The sequence below is a fragment of the Mauremys reevesii genome, linkage group 8, assembly GCF_016161935.1.
Source record: "Mauremys reevesii isolate NIE-2019 linkage group 8, ASM1616193v1, whole genome shotgun sequence".
In the NCBI taxonomy this organism is placed as follows: Eukaryota; Metazoa; Chordata; order Testudines; family Geoemydidae; genus Mauremys; species Mauremys reevesii.
In genome coordinates, this window is record NC_052630.1 from 62,605,167 (window position 1) to 62,627,525 (window position 22,359).

Here is a 22,359-nt window from a genome sequence, read left to right on the forward strand (position 1 = left end):
TAATGCTGTCATTTAAAATGTCAACACTCAACTTCATATTTACTGTCACATGAATGGTGCAGTTCACACTTCTGAAGCTAGTGTTTTAGGCTGTGTGTAGACTCAGGAATATAACACTGTTTTATTCATGTCAATGCTGAGCACATGTGTGTGTTCAATGGAAGGTCTGTGATTACTCAGAGCTAGTAGCAGGCACACTCTTGTCACTGAGGGTTAACACAGACAACCTGCTGTCGCTGCTGCAGCCTAACTATAGTAACTGTCTCTGTTAGTTGAGGTGGTGGGGGGGAAGATGGCTAGTGGAATGTACATAATTACGATCACTTGTTTCTCCCCATGCCTGCCCCAAATTCCTCCTTTGCGACACCTTCCTCAGAGCACAGTTATTCATTGTGCAGGATGTATGCACGCTTTTGAGGAAATCCTTGCATCCTGGCCCCTTGCACACTGGGATTGTAGCAGTTCCTGCTCTGTGTGGGGCTCTTCATATCTGCAGAAGAGGGGATACAATTTGCTCACTATTTTTAATTCATATTTGTTCCACACTACAGAAGTCTCCCTATTTTTGTGCAGAATGCTGACACTCAGATAGCTTTAAAGTAACTCTTGTCTTCTCTGTATTCAAGAAAAGACCTTGTGTAGGTGCAGCATCTCATTCAGAGGAGAGTCTTTTGGAAGCAGCTAATATTGAGTTACCAGTACATTTTCCTCAGCTACATAACTGTTAACTGAAAGAGTTTGCGAGGTCATTGTGCCAACATGACACAAAACCCAATTGTGCAAATAGCTCACTTTTGCAGCATACTTGGTCATAGGGGAAACTTGCCATTTTGATGCAAGTCTGTTTAAAATTGAGAGAGTAACTACAATTTTAGTATCATGAGAGGAAGAGGCTGTCCATCATTGTGATGTTCCTTGCATGTGGTGTGCTCTTTCTTATGTAATATTAGCACTAAGCTTTGGTAGAGTACATCTGCTTCCCCCAACAGATAGCTCAGTGATACCAGTACTCAGCATTCGTGTCCTTAGGCTACTCCAACCCTTGAATGTTGATTCAACTAGAGGGACAGAACTGTGCTAAGGCAGCACTGCGGATCTTTATATAGATTGGAGTGACACTTGATTTTCCACTTTGGGCAAACTTTTTAGGGTTTATTCAGTTATTAGCAGATGTCAGAAACAAAATGCAATAACTGAAATCTATCGATTTAATATACAAACAAAAGCAAGCTCCCCCTTAAACTTCAGAACAGTTTCCCTCATAAACTTGGTGTCATTTTAATATTATCCAAATATTTAACTAAATTCTACATCTCATTGGCCAAATTCTTCAATCCTTGCCCATTCTCAGTAGCACGGAGGACTCTATCCAATGTCCACTGAGTTTTTTTCCATTGAGCATTAGATCATCCCCTTACTGATGTGACTAGTCCAATTGACTGAAAATGCTACTCACTGTATGGGCTGTACAATTGGGCCCAATATAAAGAGATGTTATGCATTAGCACCACATTGTTTAGGGGGAGGAAGAGTCCTGTGAGACAATCACTCTGTACTAGTATCAGAGGGGTATAGGGGATGCAGAGACGTTCTTGGTGCTATGATTCTATCTGAAGTGTTAGCCAGTGGCACCATAACAATGGACATTGCTTTAAATTAATCCCAGATTAGTTTTTACTAGAGAGAGTCTGGATGTGACACCTTACAAATTTTGGGAAAGTTATTTAAATCCTGTAATTTGTCACTAGGTCCCATTTCCAGTTTCTACTTAATTTTTATTGCGCCTGTTTCTTAAATAAGTCAGTTGATATGTTTAAATGTGGCAAAATACACATTTGTTTTTTTCATTTATGTTTCTTAATGAAGTAGAAAATTGATTTCACATTATTGCCAGGTACATCCTAGAGCATTGCTATGGCTTCCTTATATTTGTTCAGCGGTGGTCATAAAAATTGGATATTGCTTTTAAGTGAGGCATTCTTCCATAACTTTCCACCACTAGTGCACAGTGCTCATATTATAGAAAACTTAAATGACCATTTCTGTTCCAGCTGAGATAGTAACATCAAAATTAAAAAAGGGGGCAAGGGATATTATTTTGCCTTAGCAGTCTTTAATAAGTAACAGACAATTGTTTTCCATAATGATCCCTTGAGGCAAATAAAGAATAAAGGGATAAAGCACAATTTTTTGCCATGCATGGCTATCTGTGCTAACTGTATGATACTAGGGGAAATGTTACATGGTTTAATGAAGTAAGAAAAAAAGGCAATTAAATAATGGAACAGAAAATAGTGGCAGAAGAAGCTGTGTTAGATGCAGTGCTGATTTATAAGAAGCAGAAAAATATGCAGGAAGGCTTAGAGCAAGGGGGGACACACAAGTGTAAATAGTTTTAATTGAAAAAAGTGTTTTTTTGTAACTTGCAATCTCTCTCAGATTATACAGCACAGTAAATGACCTCATAACTACTGAAGGCAAATATTACCTATCTTGTTATACCCCATTGAGCAGGTCTGTGATGAAAAAGAGTGAGGGCACCAAAATTACTAGCACAGCAATACTTTGGCTTCAAAGTGAGTTTCAGCATGCAACCAGTCAAGGCCATCTTTTGGAGCTATAAGAGGTTTGGCTTCCTTACTGTAATCTTGCAAAGGTAACTGGCAGCACACTCCTACATCACACTCCTACATCAGCTGTAGATATTAATTCAAGAAAAATCTCCAGGTTCTGATTGGATTTACTTCATTTCATTTCATTGCCTGATCAGTTTCCTGCTCAGTGACAAATATTCTTAAGTTCCATACAACTATAAATATGTACCCATCTCATAACTGGCAGATTTTTGCCAAGATGAGACAACCATCCCCTTTTACCATCTCAAGAAGACCTATTTATGCCACTGGTATGTGTTGCATTAAAAATTCTGGGAGATACTTTGTCAGACCCTGACCACGAAGGTTTCAATGTTATAGAGATTGATGTAGCTACATGCATTCCAGATAGCCAGTACATGTTTCTCCACCTTTTGCATGGAGGGAGATACTGTGGAAAAGAACCTTGTGAAACAATCAGTGAAGTTCAGGTTGCTTAGTGAAGCTCAAGATGTCATATATGGTGTGAGTGGTGGAAGAAATGGACAACAAAACATGTTGATATTGGGTGCACCCTCCATTAGACAACGTCAAAACAACTTGTTTGGCTTTTCCATAATGCCAAGGAAGCAATATGACAGTAAAGGTGAAGATGCATTGCTCTTCCAGAAAGTAAGGATGATCTTGCAATATTTTTACCTGAACAACTAATACAAGCATCACATAATAAAGCCATTATTCTGGCTGGTGGCTTTCAGGATGAGACCAAAGTATGGTGCTTGACAGCAACAGTTGACACCAGTCAGCTGTGTGTGCTTATCAGGAAGAAGCAGACATAAGAATGTTTTTACATTTTGTCCACAGTGATGTGGACTGTGCAATTGATGCAGCCAGGCACGCTGGTGTGCTTGTTCTTTTGCTGGCTCACTACAGCAAAATGACATTTGCTGCTTTGGATGAAAGCTGGTACATCAAAGGAACCAAAGTACTTTCCCGTTCTGGCCATTTGAAGGAGAAACAACAATATGGATTCACTGTTCTGAAAACTCTACTCTCATTTCATGTCCTGATTGGTTGTGATGCCACCCCCTTTAATGCTGACATAGCAAGACGATCACATGGGGGAAAAAATCAATGACACCATCAGCTTCTAATACACCTTGGACAAGGTGACCTGCACTTGGAAAAGGTGAAAAGTGCAGAAGAGTTTTTGTAAGATGTATGGCTTTCCAGATGTCCACAGCACTGAAATAAACACATGCCATTTTGTTCACACTCTTGCAGTCATGTGAAGCTCTACCCCTAACATGTGATGCTCTTTTCTTCCATATACAGAGAGCTGATTACGAGGCACTAGTCTGGAGACAGGCCCACTGCCCAAATCCAGGTGCAGGATAGCATGAGTCATTTATACAGGAGCATGCAAATATAGAGAACTGGAACATGTTGTGTCAATGTACCTGACACAGTTGTCTTAATAATTGACTTAAGATGTTGGTTCAATATGCTACTGTATACCAAAGTTTCTTGCAATAGTACAACATTAACATGTGCTTAAATTGTGTACATTAAAACTTTTAATATTTAGTCATGAAAATATTTTCACTTGTTTTAAAAGCAGGCATTTTCAGACGTGTTGTACGGTAATTCTCACAGTTAAATCAGCTTGTATAGTTTTGATTCAAGATGCTAGTGTTCCAGTTATATGGGTAATGTAAAGATGCTCGTTTATGGTTGTATAATATATTAAAATATGATAACACCTCTTGCAAATATGAAACAAATTCAATACTTTTACAAAAAGATTGTGCATATTATTTGATCTCTTTTATTATATCCTACAGCTCATTAAGATTCAACTGAAGTACATTAATCCTAAATGAAAAAGAAAGAAAGAATTACACATCAGTGAATTCCGTGTATTACTTTGTTCTCTTTGTAGTGGCCTCTATACATAACATACAGATTGGAAACAACCATATTTGAATTCAGCACACCCTAATTATCTTAAATTTAAGTTTTGTTACCAACTGGTAACCAAAATATCTTACAATTTACTTCTGAAAACCTGACCAGCCTATTTAGCTAGATCTTTATTTGAGACTCTCATAACCATGTCCAGGGGCGGCTCTAGAAATTCCGCCGGTCCCGCAGCCAGGGCAGAAGTGCCTGTGGACGGTCCCGTGGTCCTGCAGCTCCGGTGGAGCATCCACAGGCATGCCTGCGGGAGCTCCGTCCGAGTCAAGCGGAGCCGCAGGAAGAGGGGACCCTCCGCAGTCATTCCTGTGGGAGGTCCGCTCGTCCCAGGGCTCCGTGGACCTCCTGCAGGCATGACTGCAGAAGGTCCGCCGGAGTCAAATGCCACCCTGCCAGGACAATGCCGCCCCACGCGCCTGCTTGGCGCGCTGGGGTCTGGAGCCGGCCCTGACCATGTCCTTGGCTACGCAGGTGCTCTCACCTCCTCCTACTTTCCTTCTTGCTACCTCTGCTCCTTCCTGTTCTGTGTCTTAACTGGTCCCCTTTATCCCCTCAATCTTGTTTTTTCACTTCTTTCCTATTATTCCCTACCCTATACTTGGTGAGGTCTCCCTTATTGTACACCAGGGCCTCGGTTCTGCTAAGTACTTGAGCATATTGTATTGTGTACATGCACATGTTCAAGTTCCATTTACTTTATTAGGACTTCAGGACTTAGTTCATTGCTTTGCTGGCTAAGGATGACCTTAAGCACATACTAAAGTCAAGCATGTGCTTCAGTGTTTTGATAAATAGGTCCCCAAGTGCCCTCTCTCTGTCTTCAAATCCCATCTTAAGACCCACTTCTTTTTCATGATAAAAATATCACAATTAATAATACTAAAAATGAGTTCTACTGGTTTTCACACAGTTTACATCCTTTTCTTAAAATATGAACAGAATAACTCCTCTCATTCAGGACACCAGTAGCTACAACTTCATTTTCTTATGGTATATCAGGCAAAGAATGTACACAGATTAGTAGAGAATTTTTTTCATCTGTGGGAGTGATCCAAAGCCCAATGAAGCGTAAAAGAGAGTTGGATCAAGTCCCAGGTCTCTGAATTTCTCTATTCTCACTCATACATGTATTCATTCTTTGTTACAGTGGTTTTATATTGTCTCTTCCAGTTGCCTTTGGTTGTTTCTGAGGAAAATTAAGTCTATAAAAACCTCCAAAATCACTACAATGACATTCCCCCACTTCCACCCCACCAAGTGCTCAGCAAAACATCCAAAAATCCAGCATTCAAATAACCATAGGAGTGTTCAACTAGAGCTCAAATTATGACTTACTTAAATTAGTTGAATGCTTACTTCCGAGGCATCTTACACTGATGAGCAACTACCTGGCTCCTGGCTGCTGATGGGTTAAGAGATACCCATCTGTGTGACAAATTCAATCTGGGTTTTTTTTGTAAACCTTATTACACATCGCATTACAAAAACCTCTGGCATTCTACCTCACTTTCCCAACTTCTACAACAAAATAGAAGTATTTTGCTGAGTATTTTTATTCATTTAGCAGTTACTTGTGTCAACACTATATGTGCCCCCAGAATGCACTATTATTTATAGAAGACTTGCAGAGAACCTGGATATTTCAAAACTTTAAATGTTATTAATCAATCCTGATACTTTAGTACTCAGTATCCAATTTGGCATTCTAACTTCTGAAAGACTTGGAGCTGAAAGTTTTGGGCAAGTTCCTTGGCTGGTGCAAATTAGCATAGCTCTGATGTAAATGGAGTCATGTCAACTTACACCAGCCAGGATCTGGGCCTTTAAGTTCTGAGACATTATATTCTATAAGCTTTTAGTGCTTCATAATTTTTAAATTAAAATGCATTGTGACTTAAAGTCCATCTTTAAAGAAAAACAGGATGGACACGGTTAATTGGCTAAAGTAATTCTGGGATATATCAGGTAGGGAAGATGTATTCAAGACATTGGGGAAATGAGAGAAATGATTTAGGATTACTTGGTCAAGTGCTGATTATGTACACATTACTCTCTGAATTCCAGGGTGCTTGAGACTACATTTGAAAGTAAAACTGTGAAACAAAAATATTTCAGTCTGTGATTAATTGGGCATTTTCTGGAAGTGTGATGTTGTGACCGAGGAGATAAACCAAATGATTAAATTGACTTTACTTTGACTAGATCCTCAAACATATTGTTTTTGTTTGGATACAAGAGTGAGCTGGGTTTATGCTGTTCAGGTTTTCCTGGAGTTACTCAGAGACCTTTGAGTGAAAAACTTTGCTCTTTCTCATTTGACCTAGAGAGAAGAGTATCCTATAAATTTTATCCTGATTGAGAACTGTGCTGGTGAGCATTGTCCTTGAACAGCTATGATTTGTATTTTGTCTTTCCTATCTTTAATAGCATCTAATATTTAAATATTCAGATGGGAAATATGCCAGTGTTCATGAGGAAATTATTTTTATTTGAATGTATTTTGTTGTGTGGTTTGACTTTGTTGTCAGAATCTGCAAAACCAAATGCTAATATTTTAAATATCTCTTGTGCACTGTCAGGCATGCTCACAAAATAGGCAATATCTACTCTCACAACAATAGAACTTGAAGCCCAAAAGCAAGTCAGAAAAATAACTGAGTTTATCAAGAGAGTAGCTGAACTTCATGTATGTGAGGTAAATATTCTAGGTTTTCCTACAGAACTTCATCCACACACCTCTCCAGAGGGATACTGAGACACAGTACATTCAACCAGTGAACTACATAGCTAAAAATATCACTTCATCATTGCAAAATATGGATAAGGTATATCACTCTTCCTAACAGACATTTTCAAATTAGCCTTATCATATGTGTTGCATATACCATGCTACTCAAGATAATTATGTCTAATCAAAGAGCTTGGTGGTACAAAAGAACTGTGTGCGCATTGTAACTTATATTCAAGGAATGTGTCATAGTCAGAGAGAGCTTGTCTATATGGCATGCAGTGTGAAATAAAGGGGCATGAATTGCAGAGTACTCTGATGTGTTATGCTCTAACTGCTCCATATAGACCCTTCTGGAATGAAGGAAAAGATACCTAATGCACATTAATGCTCATTCCTACCCAGTTACCCTTGTATCGAGCCTCTGAATGTACTGCTTCTTATACCAATATCTGGTCCTAGAGAGAACTTATTGGGAAGAGCTGATTTCTGTTCCTGCTCTGAGTCAAACAACTTAGCACAGAGAGAAGCAGCACAGATACTTGAAGGACTGTCTGTTCTCTTCTTACAAAATGTTACAGGGAAGACTCCTCTTGAGACCCACAAAGCAGGTAAATGGATTTTAAAAAGCCATTCCGGAGTGTTGGGGGAATTCTGGCTGAGCCACAATGGTGATATAAACAAATATAGAAAATGTCCCTTAAAAACTGGGGATAGAAGACAGAGAGAAATATTTTAAAACTAAACATAGCTTCAAACAATTCTACCTATTAAAAAACCATTAAACCTGGAAAAGCAAAGAAGCATATCAGGAACAGCTGTTCTCAGGAAGTATTCTGTGGTAGGAACTATTATTGGAAATTGAAGGTCAACTGGAACAATTGTGTTCACTTGATTTTTTTTCTTATAGAATGAATAGGGCTTTATTCTTTCTAAACTGATCAAACAAAAACACTTGGGAATACACACTTGATTCAAAGTCAGTGTGACTACAATTTTTATGATTGATGGCCACACAGTACATGACTTAAAATGCAATCCATATCACATGCCTCCCTATGGATATCCACTTCATCCAAGTAAAGTGAAAAATGTGATTCTTGTCATCCAATTTGAAAAGGATGGAAATGGATCTTTTCTTTAAAATATAATTTTGTATCTTAAACAAAAATATTTATCCCATAAGAGACTTGTATGTTATTGATTGCATAACAGTAGTTGACCAAGATGCTGCCTTTGGCTTTGCTTTGCAAAGAGCCTAAAGGAGTTAGGCACCCAACTCCCATTGACTCTCATACATTGAATACATTTTAATGGATTTGACTGCCTAACTCCCTTAAGTTCATATAAAAATCCCAGGCTTAGCAAACAATAATATTCTCTAGAGTGGGAAGTGAAGACTTCTTCAGACCAAAATGTAGTTTTGTTTCGTTATTTAAAGTATGATCCTATGGGTCAATTTGAACCTGTAATATTCGAGTATGCTTCATTGGTGTATTCTAAAACATGACAGATTTCAGAAGACCATCATATAGGATACAATTTTCTAAGTGACTCAGAAGCCCATGTCCCATTTTCAAAAATAACCCATGTGCTTAAGTCACTTAGATACTTTTGAAAATGTTAACCATAAACTGGGATATTAAATTCCTAAAGAGTCTGAAGTTCTTCTTAAAATAAACATAATCTTGACCCCATTGAAGTTAGAAGGGAACTTTGCCACTCACTTTAAAGGGGCCAAGATTCCATCTAAGTATAAAAGAGCAGACTCTGATCAGTAAATTAAGTTATTTCATTGACTTACTGAAGTGCTTTTCCTATGATCTTCTGGATTTGCTCCCTTTTCTCACAATTCTGACTCTCCAACAGACAAGGATGAGGGGAAAAATACACATTTTAAAAAAACAACAGTGACCCACAATTCCTTTACCTTTTTATCTTTATCTTCATACTAGCTTTCCACACAGCCTGTCTCTCCATTGATCACTGGTGTTTTCTCAGTCCAGAGCAAAGCATTTCAGTTGATAATTGCTCATGAGAAGTAAACATGTTCTAAAAGGTGATATTCCCTAGAACAATTAGAAACCTCTCCTATGTAGCTCCAGTTTCCCACACAAGAGCTTAATATAAATAAGAAGCATTTGTATAGCACTGTGATACCCCTGCCTGATGAACATTTAATGTACAGTGTTTCCATAAAAATTACGTATAATAAAGTTCTTTGAATTTGACTTTATATAAGAGATGAAAAGTTAAGCCTTCTGGGCTTCTTTCTTTGACTCAGAATCTGCTTCCAAAAGATAGAACTAAAAATTCATTTCAGTTGCTTTCCTTATTTTACTAAAAGGATTATTTCAATCTGCCATGTTCTTGTAGATAATATTTTCAAAAGTGGCCTCCTTCCTAAATTTTACACACAAAATGGTGCATACTCATTTGTGTGTGCAAACTGGCATTTGTGTATGAATCTCTAGTAAAGCCATTGCAAAGTTAGTCTATTAATTGTATACACTCATATTTAAAGTTTGCATTTATGAATGTCATACACATACACATTTACTAAGATGTTCACATTTCTACATTTAGTTTAAAAATGCTTTTATAATTGTCTGAATCTTATATATAGAATCAAAATAAATGCTGATACACCAATTTATACCAGCTAAGGAGCTGGCCCATAAAACATTTCAATAAAGCTCTAAGTACAGGTAACTTTTTTTTAAAGGTATAGTAAATTATTTCTCTCCATGATCTGTTTGTCTATTTTTTTTTCCTTTCACACTGTAATATTCAGAGAGAGAGCTCCTGGCTGGTCATATTTACTTTAAACAATATGATATTCAGTTACTTTCATAAACAATTAACTTCATTTGATTTTCCCAAAGTGTTTTATTTTAAGTGAATATATTACTCCTAAAAGATGCCAGATTGACAGCCGTAGAGAATGAAGTCTTCAATCATTAGGACGGGTATAGACAAGAAGCAACAGTACAAGCTTTCTCACATAATACCACTAATATACCTCAATTCAAGCTGGGTAGGATCACTTGTAGTGACATGAGTAGCTCATTCTCCATGCCAGTTGACACCAAATATACCCGTTGTGATAGGGATTTTTCTGTGATGAGGACACATCTAGATTTCAGACTAAAATCCTCTCTTTCTGTCATCTCCTTATGGATGCCCAGCTGTCACCTTAAACTCATTACCCACCAAGGCTTCCCCTTTCCCTCTTTTCTTAATCTCCATGGACAACACTGCTCTCCTCTTGGACCCTCTGTCTTGCACCTTGGACCTCCTCTTCAATTCTGCCTTCTCCAGCTTCTCATATCCAGGCTGTATCTGACTCTTGCTGACTTTTCCTATGTAACATCTCTAACATATGGCCTTTCTTCTCCTTCCATACAGCTAAAACTCTCATTCAAGATATCATCTTGCATCTTGTTACTGTAACATCATCTCTTCTGCCTTTGACAAACCTCATCTGCTCAATTAATATCCATTCAAAATGCTACTGCAAAGATTGCTTTCCTAGCTCATGACTTTGACAATGTGTGCACAATGGGTTCTGTTCCATGACTCAGGCTCCCAGGTTCTACCACAATATGAATAATAACAAAAATAATGTTTTATGAGTAACTGGGCTAATATTCAACTCACTGAATAGCCCTTAGGTTGAACTGACTTTAAACTATCTTGGGGTGAATTTCAACGGGAAACCAGCTGTGTATCTGATGGCTTTACTAATCTGTTGACCAATCTTATTCTCCCCAGGGGAATAAAGAAATCAAACTTAAAACAATGCCATAATAAAAATGTGTTTTGTATCATTAAATCATATTTCTCAAAAAAAAAATTACAGATTTCAAACCTTATGAAATCTCTCTTATTCTTTAGTGTTGGAAGATTGAAATTGTAATAAATTTTCATATCAGCTTATTTTATCCATCATTTTATATACTTTTTGATCAGTTATATATTTATATGCTTGCTGCTGCCCCTCTCTCTGATTGTGGCAAGTGACTATGAGAACATAATATCTATAATCAAGATTTCTGCAGTGCCTGCCTTTTCTCTATCAGCTGCAACTCCAGGTGATGGCTATCTTTAAATCTTATACTTCACTCTCTATATATCATTGTAACAGTAAAAATGGGCAGGGAGGTTCTAGCTGTTTATTCTTTGGTTTGACCTGTTCTATTAATTTAGGTGGAATAAATGGATCCAACGAGTCAACATGACCCTGACATGTAAAGAGTGTTAAACAAAGTTTGGGGTTTGGTATACAGAGACATCAGCCTACTTGGTACCATGACAAACACATCATTAAACATCCTTATATTAAAATATACAAGGGAAAACAAAGCATGGGGTGGAAGGTTAAAGAATTATGAATTTAAAGTAGGAAGTGAGACTTTCATTTTAACAACAGACTTTGCTGCCTGTCTCTCTAGTTGAAGAGAGTCTTCAGATGGAAAATGTCATTTTGGGAAAAAGAGAAAAAATTAGTTGAGATGGGATGGAGCTGGAGCTGTTGCCATTACTGCTGTTGTGAAAGTCTGATCCCATTTCCTAAAACACAAAACAAGACAAACACACACAAGAGTGAAGAGAGAAAAGGGTAGCAAAGATAGAAAATGCAGCTTCTTTCTCTGGTATTGATTCCCTTGCCACATCACTGGAAAAACACAGGTGCAGCTCTCTTATCTGCTTCTCTGAGACCTGGCAACCTTGTAACTACAACAGGCTATTTAGGGTATTACTTTTAGCTGTGGCTCTGGTCACAGATTCTTGTTAGACAGAAAAAAAAGGAGAGGGATAGGAAAAAGAACAAATGAGATGTGGAACAACAATGACACAAGAGGGGTAGGGGAAGTGACAACATCTCGCATCCCAGGTGGTGGCTGGGATTTAGCCAGAGCTGATGGAGATGGCAACATCATCTGGATCCCTCTTTCCAGGCTAGTTGGGTCAAGGCATCTCTTAGGATCAGGGCAACCAAGGCCCAATGGCTTAAAGATAGATCCTGGGTTCCCAGGAGATGGTGAGGGTGGCAGCCATCATGTAAAACTCATTGGAACAGTTTTTTGATTTTTTTCTCTCTGCACCCTTCCTCCCTCTCCCCGCCCCCAAAAAGGCAGTTGATGAGAATAATAGCTGATCTTCTTTCTTTTGGTCACCAATTCAGCCTAATTTTTGACACACCGATTTGGTCCAGCTATTTCTGGTCCAACATTTCTCTTGTTTTCTAAGCATTATCTTAACACAGTTCTTTAATTCTATGAGGAGGCCTTTTTGTTTGTACTTATTTGCTTTTGGGGCTAGTTTACACTAAAGCTGTAAGCCAACTTAAGTTATGCTACTTCAGTTATATAAGTTATGTACCTGAAGTCGACGTAACTTAGGTCAACTTACAGCAGTGTTTACACTGTGCTATGTCAATGGGAGACGCTTAGGGAGACCATATGTCCCGTTTTGTCTGGGACACTCCCTTTTTTAAACCCTGTCCTAACCAGCCCAACTTTTTTCCAAAAGGAGGCATTTGTCCCATTTCCTCTTGTTGACATAATCAGTTGGCAAGAGAAAATAGGACAAATACCGACTTTTTTTTAAAAAGTGGGGTGCAGTATGGAGGGGGCGAATGGAGATACCAGCCCCTCCACATGGGGGAGGCAGGGCTGGGGGGGGGGAGAGCAGCATGAGGGTCCCCGCAGGGTTCCAGAGACCAGGCAACAACCTTTCGTGGGGGTGGAATGTCCCCCACAGGGTTTTAGCAATGGCTTACACCCTGGTGTGAGGAGGGGGACAGGCTTCCAGTGATGGGTAATAGCATGGGGGGCCCCTGCAAGCTTCCAGTGATGGGCAACAGCATTGGGGAAGATCACTGGTGAGCAGCTGGGGGTGACCAGTTTTCTCTTTGGGAAATATGATCACCCTAGAAACATATCCCACCAACTTACCTTCCGCCTCTTGGGGAGGTGGAGTACAGACATCTACGGGAGAGCGCTCTGCCATGCACTTAGCTTGTCTTCACCACACTTGCTAAATCGACACCGCTGCATCAAGCACATAAGTGCTGATTTAGCCATAGTATAGACGAGCCCTATGTCTCTTATTTACACCTTTTCCCACCAGCATACACTATAGGTTATTGTGATACTTTATGAACTTTTACTAACTTCTTACAGTGGAGCTTAGGATAAATTTTTAGGCCCATTTATTATAAAAGAACCTTCCATAACTGGTACAAAGGATTCCCTGGTAGAGGGCACCCACTTTTCATGTAGCTTCAACTGCCTGTTTGCCAGAGCTGAAGCCTTTTGAGATTTGGGACATGATGACAGGTATTTTTTTAAATATATTGTTTTTTGTTTGTTTTTGTTTATGCTTCTGTTTTTTGCTTTAATTCTTGACAAAATGCCCATATGTTTGCTAAAATTGTAATAGGTCATACATTGTGGTTGAGGACACCCTTGAGTCCCCACCAGACCATGATTTGGGCTTCTTACAGTGTCCTTCCCATGCTTGTGGCATACAATGGATTCTCCAAGCATACAAACAAATAGGTTCCTTTCCCTCTTCCTATTCTGGGAGATGGCAAATCAGAATAAAAGAAGATGTCAAAGGTGGACAGTCTCTTAGTCCCTTTCAGGTTCAGCATATATACAGGTGTTAGAGTCCTTGATCAGGGTTAGTGTCTTCCTCCAGTCTGTCGGTTTGGTAAGTCCTGCTTTATACCTGGGAGACACAGTCTCAGGGGCAGCAGGGTCTGCAATTGTCTTTCCGTTTGCTCATCTATCCCTGAAGTCAGTTGTCAGCACCCACTTCCTGTGGCAGGCTTTCCCTTTTTAAGTGTCCTCCCTCCAGGCAGAGCAGGCATTACAGATGTGTCTGATTAGGACTGGCCGAGCCCGTAAGAACTCATTAGCCTACTCTCTATTAGAGTGAGGGTGTGCTCTTTCACACAGTAACAATCTACTTTCAAGATATCCATTGGGGATAGTTTTTGAAAGTTTACAAATAAGTATGTAGCTTCTACAGTGATAGTCTATTTCAGAATGTTCACAAATGCCACAGCCTTGTATTATATGCTCCTTCTGAAGAACCTTAAAAGAAAAATTATCTGTGAAGTTCTTTTCACTCGTCTACTACTACTACATCTGTGACTCAGATATATTGAATGAATCATGAGGGGAGAGGGCTTTTCTGGTGCTAATTTATACCCACAGTGGTCTTTTTGAAAATGATGCTATTCATTCATTTTTAAAACTTCGAGTCATTCAAATTACACTAAAGAATTCCCTCTCCATTAGGAAAGTACAGATACTGAACAACCAAAATACAGAGGGTTACTGCTGGTTTACACCAGCTGAGGAGCTGTCCTAGGAAGTGTGAAATTAAAATGAGTTTACTGTAATAGTTTAATTGAATGTCACTACTGAAGGCAACTGGGTATTTCCATTAAAGAGAACAAAAATACCATGCTTCTATTGCAAAGTTGAACCTTGGTAGGTAAAGCTCTGACCTGGATTGTTGTTATATATTTTTTCCACTACACTCCAGAATTCAGGATATGTACCATACAATGATATAGCAAGCTGTCAATAAGGAGTCAACTGAAAAAAAAAAGATGAATAGTCTTTATTTCTGTTTTGAATACATTAAGTTAAATGCATCCTTTCATAAAGAGTTACTTGCTAACTGAGAAGCCTTGTGGATTTTTTGGTATTTTTTCAATCCAATGTCACAATGTAAGAATGTAAGGAGAACCTTTTTTATAATCCCTTTTGGTAAATTATGTTTTCAACTCAAGTAGAGGTATGTAAGCATGTTTGAACTTCAAACAAAAACTAGTGATTTTTGGCTCTTTATATAGGCTTTTATTTAAAAAAAATCAGTTCTCCCCATTATTATGTGTCAGAAAAATAGGCATTAAATGAAACCACCTTTTTCTATTTATAAAATATTGAACATTTTAGGAGGCTAGATGGCTCAGTGGATTAGTAGCGGGAACCTGGTAAAATTAGGATGTTATTTCTAATCCAGTCCAGGTTGACAGTGATTGTATTAACATCTCATTGCTATTCAGTGGTGCTTATGAAATGACTGGAGTTAATGATCCCAGTCCAGTTCCTAATGGTCATGTGTCATCTTCATTCATATGTTTCTGACTGTAGGTTGACTTCTTTAGAAAGGTGGGTTATACACTGAAAATAGACTAGAATTCATTCTATTCTCCTCTGTTAAGTTATTCTACAGACTAGGATTCAGCTTTGTTTCTAGCTTCCAAAATGGTGTGCTTGGGCATTAATTGTTTCTATGTCCCTAATGAACATAGTTGTTTTGTTAGGTCACAGATGGAAAGGTGATATCAAAGAGAGCCTGGTCCAAGAGAATTAAGGACTCTGAAGACTAGGCTCAAGGTCTTTGAACAAAATAAGCAATGGCCAGGCAGCTTGTGGATAGCATACATCACAGCTGTAGTGCACCATCGAAGGCTAGTCCCACTCTAGAGGCAGGCTGCTGCATTGTGTACAAGCCTTAGGCAAAGGAACTTGTTTTGACAAGAGAATGTTACACAATAGACTTCCCTTGAGGGAATGAACACATGGATCACAATAGCTAGAGTCTTGTTTGGAAGACATGGACATAGGTCGAGGAAGGTGTTTATTGCTAATGGACCTATTGATTTATAAAAGGAGCAAAGATCTGTATTGTGGCAGATTCTCCATTATACCCATGCCCCTCCCCCATTTGCATATAGTACTTTCCCATAGCCAATTGACTTGAAGCCCCAGCATAGCCACTTGGGAGCCCACCTACACAGGAAAATTTGCACAGGGGAACTGCTCTGTTTCTGCTACACAGGGATTCTCCACCCTCTGATAAATGGTGGGGGGCTGGATATCAGCCTGAAAAGAACAAAGCCATCTTTGGAGGAAATATGCAATTGAGGGAAGGGTGACTGAAACTGAAACGGTAGCAATGGTAGCATCAGCTTGGTACCTAAACCACTCATCTAGAAAAAGTCAAATACCTATGTTGAATAAATATGTAAATGAAATTAGAGGGAGCCTAATAAGTTGCTACAATGATTGCCCAATTGTTTTTGTTGTGTGGAGGAATTGTTCATGTTGCTAATATATTCAAGTTATATTAATCTATGCATCTGAAGTTTGTTGCAAATGTATTCTAATCAGTGTTATTAGAATGAAGAGTGTTGCAATTTTTCCTGTTTCTTAGTAATTAGAGTATCTTTTAATAGGATAAAATCAATTCCAAGTAATCATCCTAAATGCAACTTCAGCGACTATTTTTCTGAGAAGATGTTTATGATGATTGCAACCTCCACTGATCCATTTACTCTGATATCAACAGAAGAAAACCAAACATGTATTAAATAATATAAATACTGACTCACAATGATAAAACATCACTTTGACTGTAGCTTAAATCTAAACAAGGGGCCACATCCTGGCCTATTGGACAAATTTTGCAATACTTTGCAGGTGCAAAGATGCTCTCAAGCCATCTAAAATGACAACAGGGGGTCTCCCGAGCCTAGCAGGAATCTCAGTGGAACAGAATGACCATAGCAGTACCTATGTTACTACATTCCCCGTTTCTGGCAGGGGAAGCATGACTGAGGAAAGGAGCTGTGGTCAGAATGTCCTTGTGCACTATTAGACACAGCTGCCATAATGGCTTCTTGGGACTGCTGGCATGTAGTACAAATTAGAATAATTCACAGGCTCCTCAGATTTGTTCCTGTAGACTGGGTAAGCACAGAACAGCTCTAGGATCATGGGAATATACAGTTGTTTTTCTTCAGTTACTCTGAGTTTTTTTTTTTCAGTTGTGGCTAAAGATCTGAACTAAAGACGCTCTGGCATAGATTTAAGAAAGTATTTAAGAATATGTACATTTAAGCATGTTGTTACTATTATCATCACTCATTTTTGTATTACCCTGGCACCTAGGAGCTGTAGGTGGATCAGGACGAACAACCACAGACCAGACCCCCATTAGGTGAGGTGGTGTACAAACACAGAAGAAAAAGATGGTCTCTGCCCTGAGACACTTACAACCTAAGTCTAAGACAGGAGACAACTGATCAATACAGGGCGATGGGGGAGTACAGGTAAACACTGAGACAATATTGGTCAGCATGAGAGACAGTGGTCTTTGCACACCAAAAGCCTAACCATCGTTAGGTATTTTGTAGGCATCACAGAAAAGGAGAATTTTTGAGGAGGGTTTTGTAAGTAGATAACAAGGTGTCCTCTGCAGATACTTATGGGCAGTTCTTCTCAAGTGTGAGCAGCAGCATGGGAGAAAGCACAAAGGTGTTTAAGAAGTGGAGAGCGAAGGCTGGCACCATGGCTGATCAGAGGTGAACAGTGATAGCTTATTAGTGAAGGAGAGATGATAGGTAGGGTGTGGATTGACTGTGAAGATCCTTGGAAGCAACTACAAGCAGTTTATATTTGACCATGTCACCCTTCTCGTTGAATTCCTCCACTGGCTCCCCTTTTTCTGTGATGGGCTAGGAAAATGATCTTTACAGCTGTATTTGGAATGAGACAAGATTGCATTTGTCAAGCCAGAGAAAGAGATGTTGCAGTAATCAAACTGAGAGTTTTAGTTGTGTGGATGAATAGGAAAGGCTGTATCTTACAGATGTTATGAAGATGCAGAAACAATCTTCAAGATTTATATGTAGCCTGGATGGGAAGCTTTAGAGAGAGGTCCAAGCCAAAGTTGGTGCCCAGGGTATGAGCCTGAGTGACAGACAGGATGGTGTGTTGTCCACAGTGATCAAGAAATAAGGTAGAGGTGACTGCTTGAGGTGAAGGGAAGATTAGGAGGTCTGTTTTAGCCATATTTAGCTGGATAAGATGGCTTGGTCATCACAAGGAGATATCAGCAGACCTGTTGACTTCAGTGAGATTACCTACATGCTTAAGGACCATCCTGAATCAGGCACTTCAGGAAAAAAAAAGGATATAAACATGTATGATGTTGACAGCAGCACTGGCTTTGAGTTTTGTTCTGGTACTCTACTATTTACAAAAATGTGTATTGTGGTGTATCGAGATGATGCTTTCTTGTGTTTATATAGAAATGTGTTGAAACAAGTAGGCCCAAAAATCTGTTTCTTAAAAATAAGCTTGACAATAGTCAAGTGAGGCCTGATAAAATATGAGGAAAGTGAAGTGAGAATTCAGAAGCAAGCTGGAGATGAGTTAGGGCATAAACTTGTTGAGTGGTATTAGTTTTATATTTGATTTTATGGACATGGGCCGATATCCCCTTTTAAACCCCAAACCAGACCTAGCTAACAGAAAGAAAAATAGGGATCTTAGCTGAAAACACCAAGGCTGTGCTAATTAAAACTATCTTCCCTGTATCTCTATGTAAAAATTTACAAGGACAACTTGCTAATTGTACTAGCACATCCCCAGACAGAAAGCCTGTTCTAGGAAGTGATAAGAGCTGTCATAGAAACAACTGTACTCTAGAATTGGTCTTGCAGAAACCCCTACTCCTCCTTTTATTATCTTACTTGTTTTTCTACTATTGTATCAAAGAACTTAAGTAGATTGATTGAAGTCTGTCACATCTGGAGAATAGAATTGTAAAATAAAAATGTTAAGGAAGAGGAGATAGTAAAATAGATTCTCCATTATACCCATGCCCCTCCCCCACTTGCATATAGTACTTTCCCATAGACAAATGGCCAAAGAATGCGTAGCATGGAGATATCCAGATGACCCCGCAGGGCAAGCCGGAATCCACCCAAGTGCCCCCCCCGGATGGAGGGCTGAAGACTCGAAGAACAAGATAACACTTAGCTGTCAGGAATGTGCCATATGCTGATTGATTATCACTTCAAACAAACATCAGCATGATGAAGTGATTCCCATAGACTTGTATAAGGACAAAATACTATAAGAACAGAACCAAAAGCCTAGAGACTTTGAGTCTGGTTCCACAACCACCCTCCAGGAGCATCGGATGCGCATCTGACAACAACTCGGCTCCACTCTTGTATCAAGGCTACCTGGCCAGTAATTTGGTGTGAGCAACCTCTAGGCTGGTAACCATAGCAACTTAAGTTTGCAGACCGTGTGTGTGTGTGGATGTATGGGTAAAGGATTGTAGTTATAGATGATTGCGTTCTGCTTTCCTTCATGATTTACTTTCCATTTTGTATTTACAATAAACATTGCTCTTTTGCCTTATCCCCTTTACAAGATCCTGTTGGTCTTTATTGGTATAACAATCCCAGGTCATGAGGTACATAAGTTTTGCTCCTAACTGGTTTTTGCAAGTATTTTAGATAAAAATGTTAATATTTTGGAAAATGCTATCTATATTGGTTGTTATAGGAATGGAACTTATGCAGATATTAATTAAGATGATGCTTAATGTTAAATAGCCAATGGGTAAGTAGACAATATTTAATTATGGTAAAAAGGTAAAATTAATGGATTTAATAATTAAGGGACATTATTATAATTGATTATAAAAAGCACACTGATTTTTAGATATTCGTGCCCATCCAAGTAGGGTACCATTAGAGAAAGAAAGGATTGACCTGTTCCCCTCGTTCAAGGATTGATCACCCCTGGATGCATCATTGCATCTTAAAATGTGAGTATTAGTGCAGTGTATGATTATGTTGCAATGCTGGTTTGCTTAATTAACTATTTTATATTATATATATATATGTATATATACACATATATATTTAATTTTATCACTCATTCTCTCATTCACAGTCTTCCCCTAAATTAAATTATGTATCACCACCTTGGAGGCTTGAACCTTAACAAATTCAGTTTGGTTTTATTCCTTATATTTAAATTACTAATTGGGAATTCACAAATTACATGTTACAGTATCACCAAATGCCACCTTCCTCAAAATAAATTGTTAGAACTGGCTTAAAAAAGCAGCTGTACTGACTTCAGACAGTGCCTTTGAGTCTTCTCAATGTATAGGCAATATGGAGCTCTCTGGTTAATGTTTCCCCTCTTTTTTTCTTTAAATGAGAACTCTAAATGCAAATGCTAACACTCAGGGACATTAGGAACAAGTCTGAAAAGTGTGGAGTGTCTCTTCAACATGCAGAGCTCCCTCAGCTCCATTGAGTCATCTATGTGAAGTTCCTGTGTCTCTGCACTATGTTAGGGCTCAACAGGGCCTATGTTCATTATATGTTTCTGACTTCTGCTGCCAATTTCCCCAAATGTGGTTCATTGAGAAGCAGATCCCCCAAGCAAAACAATGATGATGACATCTCTGATATCTTACAGTGGAAATTCCTGCAGGGATTCCTTGGAAGATGATTCCGTAGTCTAGAGTAGTTGACCTCCAAGCTTCTCCTTTCTTCTTCTGTAAACTGCCCCCTCACAATCTGCAGAGTCCAATTGCTGTGGTGTCCCACAGAGCTGTGACAGAAGTGGGGGATGAAGTCATAAGGGTGGCACTTTCCTACTTCTCTCTCTTAAGCACATTTTGATAGATCTGAGGCCATTCAGTTCGAAGAAGGAAATGGAATAAGCAACCTCCAGTCATTTATTTCAGATAGTCCTCAGTCTGAATAAGAGTCCAGATTCTCTGCTGAAGTTGTGTCCATGTACACAGCTGAAGATCTGGACCAAGGACAAGAATATTTACAGGAATATTTTTTCCTTCTTAACAAGTTTCTATTTGGATTTGTTTTGACTCACTAAGCGCCAGATATTTCAATCTTCACTCATGCAAACTACACTGACTGCAGGGTCAGGCCACATTCAAAATGATGTAGGTTTGGGAAAGCAGGAATATTAAGTTTTACCCCTAAATTAATTAAATTGTTTAGTATTTTCCAAAAAATGGAGGGTAATTAAGGAAAGGGAGTTTCTCCTTTATCAATGCCTTCACAATTGCTTCAGTAAAGGGTAAAATCCCTTATTGATTTTGATTAGCCTCATTTTCATTTGCACTTGGATTCCTTCCTTTAGTCATGCAGGAAAGTGGTGACATAAATTAAACTGCTACATTTAATGAAAATTGCTGGAAGATTCTTGGAATTAATTCCAATAGGACCTAGGCACAACTAAAAAACCCTGTACGTACATAGTACATATCTAGCACTTGCTGGTTTTTCTATTTGTACCTTCTTAAGAAAGCACAAGAATACAGGACCATATCGACAGAACTACAATTTACACCAGGTAAAGATCAGGCCTCGCTTATTCTTAAAAGGTTATACATTAAAATACAAGAAAAATCACTTTGTATGATTGAATTGTTAATGTTTTAAAGAAACTTTTGGAAACACATTACAAAATGTGCTAATACCAAATTTAAGTGATGACTTGTTGATAATGTGAGAATCAATGGTCTTGTCAAAATGGCTATATATTAATGTGCATTAATTAGACTAAACTGTTTTTGTTTCTTTATAATACTGCAATTTGAACTTTGCATTTATAGTCAGATTTTCAGAAGTGATAAGCTCCCTTTGAAGCCAGGGTATCGATATGTTCTTGTGATGGCATACATAATCTAATTGATTAATCATGGCTTAACAGGAGCCTGAGTCCAGTTAGAGCATTGGGTGACACCTGGAGAGATATTAGGCAGAACTGGTGATCAAACCCAGATGGGGAGGCAATGGTCTTCATAAAGAAAGGAGGGCAGGGAAGAAGGTCAGGGAGAACACCCAGGTGAGAGGTAGCTGGGAAGAGTTTGCATTCTTGGGCTAACGCCTGAGAGAAGTCTTATCAGTCTGAAGTAAGTGTGGAGTCAAAACTAGAGGCTCCTGAGTCAGGGAAAACCTGGGAAGCTGGGGGTAGTGAAACCCGGGGAAGAGGAGTACTGTTGTGAACCAGGAGGAAGCCAGAGGCTGTAATTCCAAAAGGCAGTGAATGTAAAGCCTAAGTGGCATTTGGAATGAAGTTTTGAAGGGCTATAAGTAATGAGATTAGAACTCTGCAATCACTTTCTTAGCACTAAATAGTGGAGAGACCAGTATCAAACAGGAAGGTTCCTTCACGATGAGGATGA

At 38.8% G+C, this 22,359-nt stretch overlaps 1 long non-coding RNA gene across 1 annotated transcript in view; it reads left to right on the forward strand.

The window, feature by feature from the left end:
• The window catches only part of LOC120369796, an 86,041-nt gene that overhangs the window by 63,111 nt on the left and 571 nt on the right, over positions 1 to 22,359 (forward strand). The window contains exons 3-4 of the long non-coding RNA XR_005583438.1: positions 17,280 to 17,440; positions 19,851 to 19,956. This is a non-coding gene — a long non-coding RNA (uncharacterized LOC120369796). The remainder of the gene's footprint in view (positions 1 to 17,279; positions 17,441 to 19,850; positions 19,957 to 22,359) is intronic.